The sequence below is a fragment of the Macaca nemestrina genome, chromosome 12, assembly GCF_043159975.1.
Source record: "Macaca nemestrina isolate mMacNem1 chromosome 12, mMacNem.hap1, whole genome shotgun sequence".
NCBI classification, from domain to species: domain Eukaryota; kingdom Metazoa; phylum Chordata; class Mammalia; order Primates; family Cercopithecidae; genus Macaca; species Macaca nemestrina.
The window spans coordinates 86,390,549-86,407,784 of record NC_092136.1 but is presented as its reverse complement, the minus strand read 5'-3'; the positions used below and the strand labels follow the sequence as shown (position 1 = coordinate 86,407,784).

General features: G+C 41.9%; 1 protein-coding gene and 1 pseudogene across 1 annotated transcript in view; both read right to left on the bottom strand.

The window, feature by feature from the left end:
- LOC105468879 (transmembrane protein 135) overlaps window positions 1–17,236 on the bottom strand; it is a 348,642-nt gene that overhangs the window by 267,856 nt on the left and 63,550 nt on the right. The window lies entirely within an intron of this gene.
- Window positions 1,842–12,225, bottom strand: LOC105468953 (heterogeneous nuclear ribonucleoproteins C1/C2-like; annotated as a pseudogene).

Sequence of the window (17,236 nt, the reverse complement as noted above, 5' to 3'; positions counted from 1 at the left end):
GCGACAGAGTGTGACTCTGTCTGAAAAAAAAAAAGAGTTTCTCCAATGAAAGTGCACAGTGAATGAAGAAAACTATTCTGGCAATTTATGATGGAATTCAAAGGCTTTGAAGAAACGCCAATATGAAAATTGTTGCTCCTTTCTGTGTGTTGGAAGAATGAAAAAAAAAAAAAGTTGTTGCTCTTGTAGGATTCTAGTTTTGCTGATGTCAATGAAAAAGAATGGAAGAGCTCTTAGGATCTAATGCAGAGGATTTAACGACACTAAACTAGTTTAGATCTACATGCAATCATTGTAGAAATAATTATCAGGCACAAGTACGATGGCAAAGTACGGCAAACTCGAAGTATGACATTGTAGTAGCTCTTGATTCCAGCAACAATCAATAACCAAGCTTTTCACAACAGTTACATATGATTCTGATTTTCTTTTCTTTTCTTTTTTTTTTTTTTTTTTTTTTTTTGAGACACAGTCTTGCTCTGTCACCCAGGCTGGAGTGCAATGGCATGATCTTGGCTCACTACAACTTCTGCCTCCTGGGCTCAAGCGATTCTTCTGCCTCAGCCTCCCGACTAGCTGAGATTAGCAATGCCCACCACCACACCCATCTAATTTTTGTATTTTTAGTAGAGATGGGGTTTCGCCATGTAGTCCAGGCTGGTCTCGAACTCCTGATCTTAGGTAATCCACCTGCCTCGGCCTCCCAAAGTGCTGGGATTACAGGCATGAGCCACCATGCCCAGCAATAATTCTGATTTTCTACTAATTTTTGTTGCAACATAATTCAGATTTTTCCTGACATCATTTGATTTAAAATATTGAGTTTCTAAGATATAAATATAAATTTAAATATTCAAATCTGGAATATTAAAAGATAATATGCCCTTTCAGTACAAGTAGGCAGTGTCTGCCAATACAATTCTCTTTAAGATTTTGGGGACTTCATGTATATCAAATTATAATCCACTCCAACAGAAAAAAAAAGCCCCACTCACAAACCTCTTTGAGACAGACACTTCCCATCTTGGGCTGAGAGTCAGAAAGCTGATGGAAAACGCCCTTATACACTTAGAATTGCTTTTGTCTAGCTGAAATAGTCTAGGTAAAATGGCTTTAAATCTTTGTACAGTCTTTACAAAAAATCTGAATAGCTGCACCCTGGATTGTACCTTCCCCTCAAGGCAATGCCTTAGTTGTTTCACCATCTGGAGAGGCTGGAAGTGAAAAGCAGTTTTATTTTTGAACCCAAAGTTCCTAGACTATGTATATTTTCTCTAAATTTTGCTTAAAAATGAAATTGTTCCTTTTATATCTCACCTCTCTACATCTTATCCCATATAGGTTTTTTTTGTTTTGTTTTGGTTTTGTTTTGTTTTAATCAGTTGGCACTTTCAACAGTCTGTCTGGAAATTTCCTTAACCAAATGCACCAGTTTGTTAGATATATTTTTCTATTTTCTGCATTTCAGCAGGCAACAGTGTGGCTAAACTTTCTGCCACTGTATAACAGGGATCCCTTTTTCTCCAGCTTTTGATAGCAATTTCATCCCTTCAAGCCTTCAAAGATTATACAAAAAACTCTCAAGTGGCCTTACAAAATATTCAGGTACATACGCTGTCTAGAATTCTCAGTGTCTATATTAGTTTCATGATGTTACCAGTACTTGGAAGCTATAGCTAAGGACACCATCCTCTCCACATTAAACCCCTACCACTCCAACCACAGAATTTAAAAGTAAAAGATTTATAATTATTCTTTGAGAGGAAAAACACAAAATCAACATGTAGATGTATACAAGGAATGCTTTAGAGGCCAGCCACATCTCTCTAAAGACAGTAGACTTATGCAATAACATATCTATAGAAGAAAAGTGTATTGACAGAATTGGAAGATAAAAAAGGAGGAGCCACTGAGGCAATTCAGGTGCATACCTGGGAGTGAGAACTGCAGCCCAGGGACCTCAGGAATTGACCATGAAATGGGATGCATAGCTTCTCCTGGACAGATGTCATTAAACAATTGACTCATCTAACTAATGTTTTCTTTCTGAGAATAAAACAAACTTTTATTGTGGTTTGGCTTCCCATGCAGATCTATCTTGAGAGAGAGAATGATTATCTATTAGGCAACAGATAACCTAGTTTGTATGAGAGGCTTTAATTTTATATTGTTATTTTAAAAATTGGCATCTTGATTTATACACTCATTTATAAGCTTGTTTTATATCACTTAGCCTGAGAAAGGAAGAGCCTCCCTGATATGCTGCCAAAACCAGGTTTTTAACCCTGGTTGTTTGTGGCAATGAATTCTGTATTAGCCAAGAACAGTTAGGCTATGCTGAGATACCACATACACTGTAAATCTCAGATAATTTAAAATAAGAAAGATTTATTTTGTGTTTACACAAATTCCAAAGCAGACTGGCCAGTCCTTCAGGGCAAGGGCAACCAGTGATTCAGGAATATAGCCTCTTCCATCTGCACTGGGCCTTCTGTGATCACTTTTTATTTTTTTTTTTTCTTGCTTCTTTGATTTTTTATGTGTGCATAATTTTTAGTTCTTTTACATAACAGCATGCACAAAATTTAAGTGTACAGCTCGATGAATTTTTAAATTTGCCTTTACGGAAACTACTATGTGCCCTGAGACTGCTATCCAGATGAAGAAAAAGTATTTCCATCACCCCAGAAGGCTCTTTTGTGCCCCTTCCCAGTAGATACACCCGCAAACAGAGGTAACCACTATTCTCACTTCTAGCATCATAGCTTCATTTTGCCTGTTCCTAAAGCTTATGTTAACAAATGCATATGTTGAATATTTTTTGTGTCTGGCTTCCTTCACTCAAGATCTTGTGCATGTTGTTGTATGTAGCTATAGTTCATTCATTTTTATTGCTATATTGAGTTTATTGTATGAATATAGCACAATTTTTTTCATTTGAGGACATTTGTGTTGTTGCATGTTTGAACCTATTATGAATAACCCAGCAAGGAACATTCTTTTACTTGACTTTTGTAGACATATGCTTTTGTTTTTCTTCAGCATATACCTAAGAGTAGATGTGCTGGGTCATGGGGCCAGCATACATTTAACTTTCGTAGATACCAATCACTGCTTTCGCTTTTAAGGACCAGGCCTGGAAGTGGTTTACATCACTTCTGCTTACATCCCATTTCCAGAACTTAGTCACATGTCCCCAACCTAACCTCAAAGGAGGATGGAAAATGTAGTCCTTCCATAAAACCAGGAAACGAAAATGAAATGAGATTTTGTTAAGCATTTTGCACCATCTCTGTCACAAATATCAATTGCAGGGTCAGGCTACCTGTAAGACAACCAGCTAACCTCCACTGATTCTCTTCCATCTTTGTGGACTGTATGACTCTCTTTTCTTAAATGAATATATGTACAATAGTATAGCTTACTATAAATGAACTAATGCAAACTAATCATCATCACTTAGTGTGTGTGTATATACATGTCTGTGTGTGTGTGTGTGTGTATATATATATATATACACATACATTTTTTTTTTTTTTTTGGAGACAGAGTCTCACTCTGTCACCCAGGCTGGAGTGCAGTTGCACAATCTCAGCTCACTGCAAACTCTGCCTCCCGGGTTCACACCATTCTCCTGCCTCAGCCTCCTGAGTAGCTGGGAGTACAGGCGCCTGCCACCGTGCCCAGCTAATTTTTTGTATTTCTAGAAGAGACGGGGTTTCACCCCGTTAGCCAGGATGATCTCAATCTCCTGACCTTGTGATCCGCTCGCCTCGGCCTCCCAAAGTGCTGGGATTACAGGCATGAGCCACCACGTCCCGCAGTTTTAAATTTTTAATAAAACTTTCAGTCATTATAATGCTCCTTAAAGACAAGATCTATTTCTGATTCATCTTTATTATCTTCTGTACCACATAGCACAGTGTCTTGTACACAGAACATTTTTAATATTTAATAAAAGAAGACTTGGTGGGAGGGAAATTTGAAAGCACTGTACTCTTGTTAAGGCCTGTTGAGGTGGCTCATGCCTGTAATCTCAGCACTTTAGGAGGCCGAGGTGGGTGGATCACCTGAGGTCAGGAGTTCGAGACCAGCCTAGTCAACATGGCAAAACCCCGACTCTACTGAAAAAATACAAAAATTAGCCAGGCGTGGTGGCACGCGCCTGTAGTCCCAGCTACTCGAGAGGCTGAGGCAGGATAATTGCTTGAACTCAGGAGGCGGAAGTTGCAGTGAGATCTCACCACTGCACTCCGGCCTGGACGACAAAGTGAGACTCCATCTCAAAACAAAAACAAAGACAGCAAGTAGGCAAGACTTTTACATTTTAAATTTATTAGCTTGTTTGTTTTTGTTTTACTTCTTTAACTCTCCTATTAAACTTTCAGTTCCTTGCAGACGGAATCTATGCCCTATTTGTCATCGTTGTATTTTCCTTAACCACCTAGCATACTTGTGGTGGAACTAAAACATTTTGAGGTGCCAGGCTTAGTGCATCACGCCTGTAATCCCGGCACTTTGGGAGGCCAAGGCAGGCAGACCACCTGAGGTCGGGAGTTCGAGACCAGCCTGACCAACATGGAGAAACCCTATCTCTACTAAGAATACAAAACTAGCTGGGTATGGCGGTGCATGCCTGTAATCCCAGCTACTCAGGAGGCTGAGGCAGGAAAACTGCTTGAAGCCGGGAGGCAGCGGTTGTGTTGAGCTGAGATTGTGCCATTGCACTCCACCCTGGGCGACAAGAGCAAAACTCCGTCTCAAAAAAAAAAAAAAAAATGTTTGAGGAAATGAATGACTGACTCTGGTATACAATTTTTTGTTTATTGCTCCAGTCTATAGTTTCTATAAATGACTATTTTATTTTATATTTTATTTGGAGACAGAGTCTCACTCTGTCTCCCAGACCAGAGTGCAGTGGCAGGTGAGCCACCACGCCTGATCTTTTTACACCATTTTAGATATTAGGATCTGTCAGGCGGGCACGGTGGCTCAGTTCTGTAATCCCAGCATTGTGGAAGCCCTAAATGGACGGATCGCCTAAGGTCAGAGTTCCAGACCAGCCTGGTCAACATGGAGAAACCCCATCTCTACTAAAAATACAAAAACTAGCGGGGCATGGTGGTTCACGTCTGTAATTCCGGCTACTCTGGGGGAGGGGCGGGGGGCTGAGGCAGGAGAATAGCTTGAACCCGGGAGGCGGAGGTTGCAGTGAGCCGAGATGGCGCCATTGCACTCCAGCTTGGGGGACATAGTGAGACTCAGTTTAAAAAAAAAACAGGCCGGGCGCGGTGGCTCAAGCCTGTAATCCCAGCACTTTGGGAGGCCGAGGCGGGCGGATCACAAGGTCAGGAGATCGAGACCACAGTGAAACCCCGTCTCTACTAAAAATACAAAAAGTTAGCCGGGCGCGGTGGCGGGCGCCTGTAGTCCCAGCTACTCCGGAGGCTGAGGCAGGAGAATGGCGTGAACCCAGGAGGCGGAGCTTGCAGTGAGCCGAGATCGCGCCACTGCACTCCAGCCTGGGCAACAGCGTGAGACTCCGTCTCAAAAAAAAAAAAAAAAAAAAAAAAAAAAAAACTTAGTATGATCATAGCCTAACATCAAAAGCTTCCTCTCCTCTCAAACTACCTATGAGCATACAAAACTATCCATACGTGTCACAATTCCACAGTTGCTGCCAATTACTTTTCTTCTATGATATATAATTGATGTAATTTACTTGGGCCTGAACACTTGAATTCATGGAAAATAGAAACATTATGATTTTCTTCTCAACGGCCTTGGCTTTCAATTATCCTTAATCATAACCTTTGTAATAAATGATTATATTTGATAGACAATACAATAGCAAAAGAAGAGTTAGTTACTTTGTATTCTGCCTACCATTCACTCAGATTGCAACATTTGCCCCTAAGCACAGAGCTTACCCCTTTCCTTATCAGAAGCCTCTGCCAAACCTGGAACAATGTCTTACTTGTTGACCATATTGTGACTCTCAATTACTCATTCTGGGATTTGCTATGTCCTCAGTGTTCTTATTGCTATGCTGTGTGCCTGTTTTTGATGGTGAGGCACCTCTTTCGTTTCACAATTCCTTTGAAAATCGCTGCATGACATGCAGTACCAGCATTTTATTTTACTTTGTGAAGGTTCTACTGGTTTTTTTTAAACAATACTTTTTTTTTTTTTTTAACTCAAATACTTAAAACAATTGCAAGTACTTTGAAGTCAGGGACCATCTCTTGTATTTCTTTGTGTGACAGATGGTGCTCCTAAGAGGTTATCAATATAATCTTTTAAAAGAAATGCTATTGTTTGCTTTTTGCAACTGACAGTCTCACTTGCAAAACTGAGACACATTTTTGCTGTAATTCAGAGAATTGATTTTTATCAAATATATTAAAATCTCCAAACTGCAATTTCCTCCAACATTAACGCAGCCACTTTAGTGCCTATCCCAGGATCTACTAGATAGGCACACTCAAACATTTGTTGGATTAGTAAAATGCAGAGATTATATATACTTATGTAGTTAAACCTCTATAGATAGCACTCCACAGTAACTTTCTTATTTGAAGACTCAAATAATGGGCCCTATATTTTTTCTCTCTCTAAAGTTTTCAATATCTGTTTTCCCAAAGTCTTAAGTACATGTCCAAACATGCTCATCAGTCATATTCTTGCACATTACAAACACTACAAATTCCAAGATGATGCAGATACTTTTTATCAAGGATCTTGTCACTTTCACAGGACAACTCAGTATCCTATTACAGTTAGAATCAAGTCCAAAGGCAGAGGTTTTTCCTTATTAAGATTACTTTGTGGCCAGGCGCGGTGGCTCACGCCTGTAATCCCAACACTTTGGGAGGCGGAGGCAGGTGGATCACAAGGTCAGAAGATCGAGACTGCCGGGCGCGGTGGCTCAAGCCTGTAATTCCAGCACTTTGGGAGGCCGAGACGGGCGGATCACGAGGTCAGGAGATCGAGACCATCCTGGGTAACACAGTGAAACCCCGTCTCTACTAAAAATACAAAAACTTAGCCGGGCGAGGTGGCAGGCGCCTGTAGTCCCAGCTACTCAGGAGGCTGAGGCAGGAGAATGGCGTGAACCCGGGAGGCGGAGCTTGCAGTGAGCTGAGATCCGGCCACTGCACTCCAGCCTGGGTGACAGAGCGAGACTCCGTCTCAAAAAAAAAAAAAAAAGAAGATCGAGACCATCCTGGCTAACACGGTGAAACCCTGTCTCTACTAAAAATACAAAAAAATTAGCCGGGCGCAGTGGCGGGGGCTTGTAGTCCCAGCTACTTGGGAGGCTGAGGCAGGAGAATGGTGTGAACCCTGGAGGCGGAGCTTGCAGGGAGCTGAGATCGCGCCACTGCACTCCAGCCTGGGCGACAAAGCGAGACTCCATCTCAAAAAAAAGATTACTTTGTAAAAGACAAACTAATGTGCAAGAATTTATTTGATGATCTGCTTTTAATAGAATAAGACATAATAATAGTTGAAGACTTCCTTGCTTACAAAATCTCTTTGGATTAGTTTGTAATCCCTTCTGGAAATATATTTTCCATGTGGTCTGATGGACAAAGCCATCTGTTATATGCACTCAAACTAATGCATATTTCCTTTTTTTTTTTTTGAGATGGAGTCTTGCTCTTTCGCCCAGGCTGGAGTGCAGTGGCGCGATCTTGGCTCACTGCAACCTCTGCCTCCCAGTTCTCCTGCCTCAGTCTCCTGAGTAGCTGGGATTACAGGTGCATGCCACCATGCCTGGCTAAATTTTGTATTTTTTTTTTTTTTTAGTAGAGATGGGTTTTCACCATGTTGGCCAGGCTATTCTCCAACTCCTGACCTTGTGATCTGCCTGCCTCAGCCTATCAAAGTGCTGGAGTTACAGGCATGAGGCACCGCACCCAGCCAATAATGCACATTTTCTATCTGTTTTTAAAAACATTATCATCTAGATTCTTTGTATTTTGTGCCTATTCTCATGTTTGAAGATTTATTTCCTTAAAATACTACATTCCATATACTTTTAGTCTGACTATAAATTAGCAATATTTTTAGAAGTCATTTTGGCAGGATCTATAAACAGTTTACTTTTTTTTTTTTTTTTTGGAGAGATGGGGGTCTCCCCATCTTGCCCAGGCTGGTCTCAAACTCCTGGGCTAAAGCAGTCCTCTCGCCTCAGCACCCAAAAGTGCTGGGGTTACAGGAGTGAGCCACTGTACCCGGCCCTATCAGCATTTTAAATGTCTCTATCCTGTGATCCAACAATTATACTTCTAGGCCTCTATCCTATAGAAATACTAACAAAAAACTTAGTCATGCATTATTTATAAGAGCAAAAAATATTTAAAATAATCTAAACGTTCATGTTAAATAGACATGTATAAACTTATGATATATTTATATCATGGAATGCAGATAGCAAAAAGGATAAGGTAGATCTGCACATGCCAATATTGAAGAATATTTATGATATTCAATTGGGAATAAAGGGAAAGAGAGCACAAAGTATTTTACATAGAGTGAGCTCACTGTTTAAAGAATAAAAGTTGGGTGTGTGTATATATTTGTATATATATTTATGTAGTCATTAAAAACGGTGTAGGAGAATATACAAAAAATAAAGGGGCCAGGTGCGGTGGCTCCCGCATGTAATCCCAGCACTTTGGGAGGCCGAGGCGGGCAGATCAACTGAGGTTGGGAGTTCGCGACTGACCTGACAAACATGGAGAAACCGCGTGTCTACTAAAAATACAAATTAGCTGGGCCTGGTGGTGCATGCCTGTAATCCCAGCTACTTCGGAGGCTGAGGCAGGAGAATTGCTTGAACCCAGGAGGGGGAGGTTGTGGTGAGCCGAGATCGTGCCATTGCACTCCAGCCTGGGCAACAAGAGTGAAACTCCATCTCAAAAAAACAAACAAACAAACAAAAACAAATAAAGGGATAGGCAGAGCCCTTTCACCTTTTACTTTATATATATATATATTAACATTTAATTTTTTCCCAACTAGTATGCGTTATTCCTACATTCCAATACTTCCTTCTAAAGAAATTTTTCTTTTCTTAAGAGTTTATTTTTAGGTAATGAGTGTTAAATTTTCTGAATGTATCATTATTTTGCCTTCATTCTACCACAAACTAATGATAATTTTGTTATCCAAAGAATTATAGGCAGAACAGAGTGGCTCACACCTGTAATCCCAGCACTTTGGGAGGCCAAGGCGGGTGGATCAACTGAGGTCAGGAGTTCAAGATCAGCCTGGCCAAAATGGCAAAACCCCATCTCTACTAAAAGTACAAAAAATTAGCTGGTCGTAGAGGTGCTCACCTGTAATCCCAGCTACTTGGGAGGCTGAGGCAGGAGAATCACTTGAACCCAGGAGGCAGAGGTTGCAGTGAGCCAAGACCACTCCAGTGCATTCCAACCTGAGCAACAAGAGTGAAACTTTGTCTCAAAAAAAAAAAAAAAAAAGAATTATAGATTCCCAGTAAATTTCCCCTCAGAGGTGTTCACAATATTCTCTGATGGTTGTTTGTATTTCAGTGAGGTCAGTGGTAATAGCCCCTTTGTTGTTTCTGATTGTGTTTATTTGAATCTTCTCTCTTTTCTTCTTGATTAGTCTAGCTAGCAATCTTTCTATTTTATTTTATTTTATTTTATTTTATTTTTCAAAAAACCAGCTCCTGGATTCATTGACTTTTTGAATGGTTTTTTGTGTCTCAACCTCCTTCAGTTCAGCTCTGATTTTGGTTACTTTTTGTCTTCTGCTAACTTTGGGATTTGTTTGCTCTTAGTGCTCTAGTTCTTTTAGTTGTGATATTAGGTTGTTAACTTGAGATCTGTCTTTTTGATGTGGGCATATAGTGCTATGAATTTCCCTCTTAACACTGCTTTACCTGTGTGTCCCAGAGATTCTGGTATGTTGTATCTTTGTTCTCATTAGTTTGAAAGAACTTCCTGACTTCTGCTTTAATTTCATTATTCACCCAAAAGTCATTCAGGTGCAGGTTATTCAATTTCCATGTAATTTTATGGTTTTGAGTTTTTTTCCCTAAAATTCCTGGTTTAATAAGGATTTATTTTGAGGAAAAAAGGTCCCAAACATCAGGTTTTTCACAAAAATAATCTACAGTATCAACTTTAGAAAACAAATCATAAGACAATAACACTGTATTTCTGGAGGATGCATTTGACATGCCAATTCTCATTCAAAGAAATACATTGTTACATTTGTGTTGAACTGCCCCACACAGCACACTTCTGTGGGGGTGTAACACACATACTTCTAAGTCAAAGCTTCTTTCAGGAGCTACTCAACTCCTGAGATTGCTTTTACAGTTAGGGAAGCATTTACTGAACTTATGTATGAATAAAAAGAACTGTACTCCCTGCATAACAAGAGATTATTTTGGAGACAGTTGATAAAACCCATACATCCTTTTTATTGTTAAGTCACAAACAGGTATCAAAATTAAAAGCAAAAATTACAGGGTAAGACTTAATAAAACTACCAGGAGCATCATAGGAATTGAAAATGGGACTAGGAGCAGGGCAATAAGAATTAATGAACAGAACAAGTACAAGGATTTGGAGAACAGTGAGCATGTGCTGAAGATACTAGGGGAGAGGATCTGGTGAAAATTTTGATCTTAGAGAAGCACCTAGGTAAATAATGGGATAAGATTTCCAGACCTCACCATGTGCTTAAGAATTATCCTTGCCGGGCGCGGTGGCTCACGCCTGTAATCCCAGCACTTTGGGAGGCCGAGGCGGGCGGATCACGAGGTCAGGAGATCGAGACCATCCTGGTTAACACTGTGAAACCCTGTCTCTACTAAAAATACAAAAAATTAGCCAGGTGTGGTGGCGGGTGCCTGTAGTCCCAGCTACTCGGGAGGCTGAGGCAGGAGAATGATGTGAACCTGGGAGGCAGAGCTTGCAGTGGGCCGAGATCATGCCACTGCACTCCAGCCTGGGCAACAGAGCGAGACTCCGTCTCAAAAAAAAAAAAGAATCATCCTCACCATTGGCACTGTCTCTGTCATCCTCTCCTTCCTCAGCCTCTTTTTCATCATCCTTGATCAACTCCAGCTGGTCATCCCCCATCTTCAATATCATCGTCATCTAGTAGGTTCCCCTTTCAGGAGAGTCACCTGCACCCCCCTCAGAAACTATCTTCACATTAGTCTCATCTCTCTTCGTGGAACTGATGGCTCTGCTCCTCTTCTGCCTTATTCCTCATCTCTACTGCTTGTTTGCTCTGTTCCTTTTCAATTTTTTCCAGGAGATAATCCACCTTTTGTTTTATCTGTTTCAATTCCTTCTTAATGGCCTGAAGACCATCTCCTTTCAACTTTCCAGACTTGGAAGATCCCCACTATTCACTCTTAGAATTGAAGCTACTTTTGGCCCTTCTTTCTCTTTTTTTTCTTTTTTTGAGACAGAGTCTCACTCTGTTGCCCAGGCTGGAGTGTGCAGTGGTGTGATCTCAGCTCACTGCAACCTCTGCCTCCTGGGTTCAAGTGATTCTCCTGCCTCAGCCTCCTGAGTAGCTGGGATTACAGGCATGCACCACCACACCTAGCTAACTTTTGTATTTTTAGTAGAGATGGGGGTTTCACCATGTTGGTCAGGATGGTCTCGAGCTCCTGATTTCATGATCCACCCACCTTGGCCTCCCAAAGTGGTGGGATTACAGGTGTGAGCCACCGCACCCAGCCACTTTTGCCCCTTCTTGAGGTGTTTCCTGATACATGGTGGTGTTTCAATGGTACTACAGCCCAAGCAATAGGAGAAAAAGGAGGAACATGTGCTCAGTAACTGTACGTCCTGTCATAATAATCCCACTGAAAGTCATAGTCCAAATCAAAAGAGGAGCCATATATCTCTGCTACAGATCATTTCACACCTGCTTTCCTAGGTTCACTTTTGGCTCTGCAGCCAGGATATCTAAAAACCTGGCCAGCAATCATTCTGCCATTCTCTCCTGCTACAGCAGCCTGGGCATATCTCTCATTAACATACTGAACAAAGGCAAAGTTCTTATGAACCGAGGAACCCACAATTTTGCCATACTTTGAAAAGATTGCTTCCACATCAGACTTCTTGACTGCAAGAGTGTTGAGATTCCCAAAGAACACACAGGAGTTCATGGAGCAGAGATCTGTCTTGTTGGTAACATTGCTGGCCATTGTGTTTGATAATAAGATTTCTCATAAAGCTGAAAACAGGATGGGGAAGGAGAAAAGGTTCGATTATGAGTCTCCTACTCCTGGGTTCTATGTAGAGACAGCCAACTGCTGCTTGAGGTTGGCAGCAACAGGCCACAACAACTCAGTCTTCATCTCTTCACAAAATGCTGAGTGAATTTCTTAGTCTTGATTTCTAATTGTTCGTTCTGTGGTCCAAAAGATTGTTTATTATGATTTCAGTTCTTTAGCATTTGCTGAGTAGTGTTTTATTTCCAGTTATATAATCGATTTTTGAGTATGTGCCATGTGACAATGAGAATGCTGCATATTCTATTGTTTTGGGGTAGAGAGTTACGTAGATATCTATCAAGTTCATTTGATCCAGTGCTCAGTTAAGGTCCTGAATATCTTTATTAATTTTCTGTCTTGGTGATCTAATACTGTCAGTGGGGTGTTAACATTTCCCACTATTGCAGCCGGGCGCGGTGGCTCAAGCCTGTAATCCCAGCACTTTGGGAGGCTGAGACGGGCGGATCACAAGGTCAGGAGATCGAGACCATCCTGGCTAACACGGTGAAACCCCGTCTCTACTAAAAAATACAAAAAGCTAGCCGGGCGAGGTGGCGGGCGCCTGTAGTCCCAGCTACTCGGGAGGCTGAGGCAGGAGAATGGCGTGAACCCGGGAGGCGGAGCTTGCAGTGAGCTGAGATCCGGCCACTGCACTCCAGCCCGGGTGACAGAGCGAGACTCCGTCTCAAAAAAAAAAAAAAAAAAAAAATTTCCCACTATTATTGTGTGGGAGTCTAAGTCTCTTTTAAGATCTCTAAGAACTTGCTTTACTAATCTGGGTGATCCTGTGTTAGGTGCATGTATATTTAGATAGTTAGATTTTCTTGTTAAATTGAACTCTTTACCATTATGTAGTGCCCTTGTCTTTTGTTAACTTTCTTGGGTTAAAATCTGGTTTGTCAGAAACTAGGACTGCAACCCCCACTTTTTTCTGTTTTCCATTTGCTTGGTAGGTTTTTCTCCACACTTTCATTTTAAGCCTAGGTGTGTCATTGCATGTGAGAAGGGTTTCTTGAAGACAGCATACCAATGGATCTTGGTTCTTTATCCAACTTACCACTCTGTATCTTTTAATTGATGCATTTAGCCCATTTACATTTAAGGTTAGTATTGCTATGTGTGGATTGATCATGTCATCATGATGTTGGCTGGTTACTTTGCAGACTTGTTTATGTGGTTGCTTTATGGTGTCACTGGTTTGTGTATTTCAGTGTGTTTTGGTAGTGACTGGTAACTCTTTCCTTCCCATATTTAGTGCTTACTTCAGAAGCTCTTGTAAGGCAGGTCTGGTGGTAATGAATTCCTTCGGCATCTGCTTGTCTGAAAAGGATCTTATTTCTCCCTTGCTTATGAAGCTTACTTTGGCCAGATATAAAATTCTGGGTTGGAATTTCTTCTTTTTTAAGAATGTTGGCCAGGTGTGGCGGCTCATGCCTGTAATCCAAGTCCTTTGGGAGGCTGAGGCGGGTGGATCACGAGGTCAGGAGTTCGAGACCAGCCTGACCAACATGGTGAAACCCCTGTCTCTACTAAAAATACAAAAATTAGCCAGGATTGGTGGTGGGCACCTATAATCCCAGCTCTCCAGGAGGCTGAGGCAGGAGAATTACTTGAACCTGGGAGGTGGAGGTTTCAGTGAGCCAAGATTGTGCCACTGTACTCCAGCCTGGGTGACAGTGCGAGACTTCATCTCAAAAAAAAAAAAAAAACAAAAAAAAAAAACACTTGTGATTGCATTATGAAATTCTTTGTTTTTTGTTTGTTTGTTTGTTTGTTTTTGAGATGGAGTCTCCCTCTGTCACCCAGGCTGGAGTGCAGTGGCAAGATCTCGGCTCACTGCAAGCCCTGCCTCCTGGGTTCATGCCATTCCCCTGCCTCAGCCTCCTGAGTAGCTGGGACTACAGGCGCCCACCACCATGCCTGGCTAATTTTTTTGTATTTTTAGTTGAGACGGGATTTCACCATATTAGCCAGGCTGGTCTTGATCTCCTGACCTCATGATCTGCCTGCCTCAACCTCCCAAAGTGCTGGGATTACAGGCATAAGCCACCATGCCCAGCCATGAAATTCTTGTAGTGTGTTTTTCAGCTCTATCAGGTAGGTTACATTCATCTCTATACTGGCTATTTTGTCTGTCAGCTCCTGCATTGTTTTATCATGAATTTTAGTTTTCTTACATTGGGTTTCAACATACTTCTGTAGCTCAATGAACTTTGTTCCTATCCATATTCTGAATTCTACTTCTTTCATTTCGGCCATCTCAGCCTCACTCCAGTTCCAAAACCTTGCTGGAAGGGTGATGTGGTCATTTGGAGGAAAGAAGGCACTCTGGCTTTTTGAGTTTACAGCATTATTGTGCTGATTCTTACTCATCGCTGTGGGCTTATCTACCTTCAACCTTTGAGACTGCTGACCTTCAGATGGGATTTTTTTTTTTTTCTTTATCCTATTTGATGACCTTGAGGGTTTGATTATAGCATAAGGTACATTCAGCTGGCTGGCTTCATTTCTGGGAGATTTTAGGGGGCCAATACTCAGCTCCCAACTTCTGGACTGTGTGCTCAAACTCTGGGGGACTTGTATTGGGACCCAACTTTGCTCTCTGGATCCTCAAGGATTGGAGTTCACTGTGCTGTGGGGGCCAAAGTGTGGCAGCTTGTAGTGTGTTTTTCAGCTCTATCAGGTAGGTTACGTTCATCTCTATAATGGCTATTTTGTCTGTCAACTGCTGCATTGTTTTATCATGATTTTTAGCTTTCTTTCATTGAGGATCCCCTGCACAGTGTTCTCTGTGCAGTATTAGGGCAAGAGCAAGGCGCTGGCAGGGCTTTCTGGCTCTGTACCTGCCAAGGGTCTCTCTCCAATGGTGGGAGCAGGGAGCAGTGGCCAGGGAGGGGAAGGAGGGCAGACTGCACTCCCACATGCTGGCAAGGCAAGGCAAGTAAAACCCATCTGTGTAGATGTGGGCCAGAAAAGCAATGTGGGAAGTTGCAGTGGGCTTGGGGGAGGCTGCACTATAGGGAGGGAACATGCAGGCTGGTGTGTAGCCATAGGGGCCATATCACTGGAGCTCTCCACAGGTCAGGCACTGTCTGCTGGTGCAGAAGCCATGGTGTGTGCCCCCAGGACATCTGAGACTGCCCTGTAAGCAGGTGTGGCCATGCTGGGGCCCCAGGAAAGGCCAGCAAACCAAGAAGTGCTCAGGTTGGACCAGCCCCATCTGATGTGCAAGACTGCCCTGCAGAGATTAGATCTGACAGCTTCCCTAGGGCTAAAGTCTCTTAAAGGAGCAAGTCAAGCTAGAGGGATGGCCGTCCCTGGCTGTGCTCCACTACAAATACTCTGGCACCAAACCCTCTGGGCTCCACATCAGCTGGTTTGCTGCCCCACCACTTCTCTAAGTAGCTCTCCCTGCTACCTCAAGTGTCCGTGGTGGTCAAGGGAGCTGTTCCACTTGTCTGCTTCTAGTCGGCCATCTTGTTCTCCTCTGTATTTTATTTTATGCATTTAAAGGTATTATTCTGAGAAGGTATCCATAGTCTTCACTAAACTGCTACAGAGATTCCTGGAACAAAGACATTTTTTAAATGCCTGCATTAGATTGATTGTAAAATTCCTGTAACCTCCATATCTCTTAGCTTTTCTTTCTGTTTCAATCTTTCTATCTTTTTATCTCTTTAGTTAGGTAATAGAAATCTAGAAGGCCCTCAGTTAGGGCAATACGTGACCAACAACAGCAGCTTTGAGGTGGGGAGAGCCACAGCTCACTGCTCTGGTTTCTTATCTACTCACAGCTTCTGATCCAAGGGACATCTCTGCCCTGTTTTTGAACATTCATTAATTTTTTTGTCAGTGCCGCAGTCTTGTTGAGAAAGGAAGAGATGATCAGTATGCACGTGGTTGGCCATCTTAAAGCTGGGATGCATATATCAATTTTGCATTTAGAAAAAGGAGGGAAAAATGCAGTCATATATTATTGATCTTTCTTTAATTTTTTTTCTTATACGGGAGGAGACCACCCCTCATATTGTCTTATGACCAATTTCTGCCTCCAAAGAAAGAAAAAGTAAAAACTAAAAGGCAGAAATGAAATCCACATGCAGACAGCCCAGTGCCACACCCTGGGCCTGGTAGTTAAAGACTGACCCCTGACCTAATCGGTTATGTTATCTATAGATTTCAGACATTGTATAGAAAAGCACTGTGAAAAATCCCTATCCTGTTTTGTTCCGATCTAATTACCAGTGCATGCAGCCCCCAGTCACGTACCCACTGCTTGCTCAATCGATCACGACCCTCTCACATGCACCCCCTTAGAGTTGTGAGCCCTTAAAAGGGACAGGAATTGCTCGCTTGTGGGACTCGGCTGTTGAGACAGGAGTCTTGCCGATGCCCCCGGCCGAATAAACCCCTTCCTTCTTTAACTTGGTGTCTGAGGAGTTTTGTCTGCAGATCGTCCTGCTATACTTAAGATAATATACTCTTCCAAAGCTATTTTACAAGTGAGAAAACTACAGGTGGTACAAGCTAAGCATTTATTCAGTCGTGTAGTTAGTTAATGACAGGGATGGGAATAGAATGCAGATCTGCTGGTTCCTTCTATAACACCTGCCCTTTTTAGCCATCTTATGATACACCTCTTTCCTCTCCAGGAGCTAGCAGTGTTGATATTAAAAGCCATAGCCTAGAAAAATCATTCTGTTATTTATTTTGCTATTGTGCATATGGTTCGCTTTGCCTGAAATACTGTTCAGTTAGTTAGTCAACAGATAGTTTAGAACACTTGAGGTGTTTTCAAGCACCAAAAATGCAACATTGAGCAAGATCCAGTCCCTACCCACACAGAACTTATAGCCAGTCTAGTAACAAAAATAAACAACAAACAAATACTTAATTTATCTCCCCTTCTTTTGGTGACCTTCTATTCACCTTTCAGGATCCAACTGAAATGCAACTTCT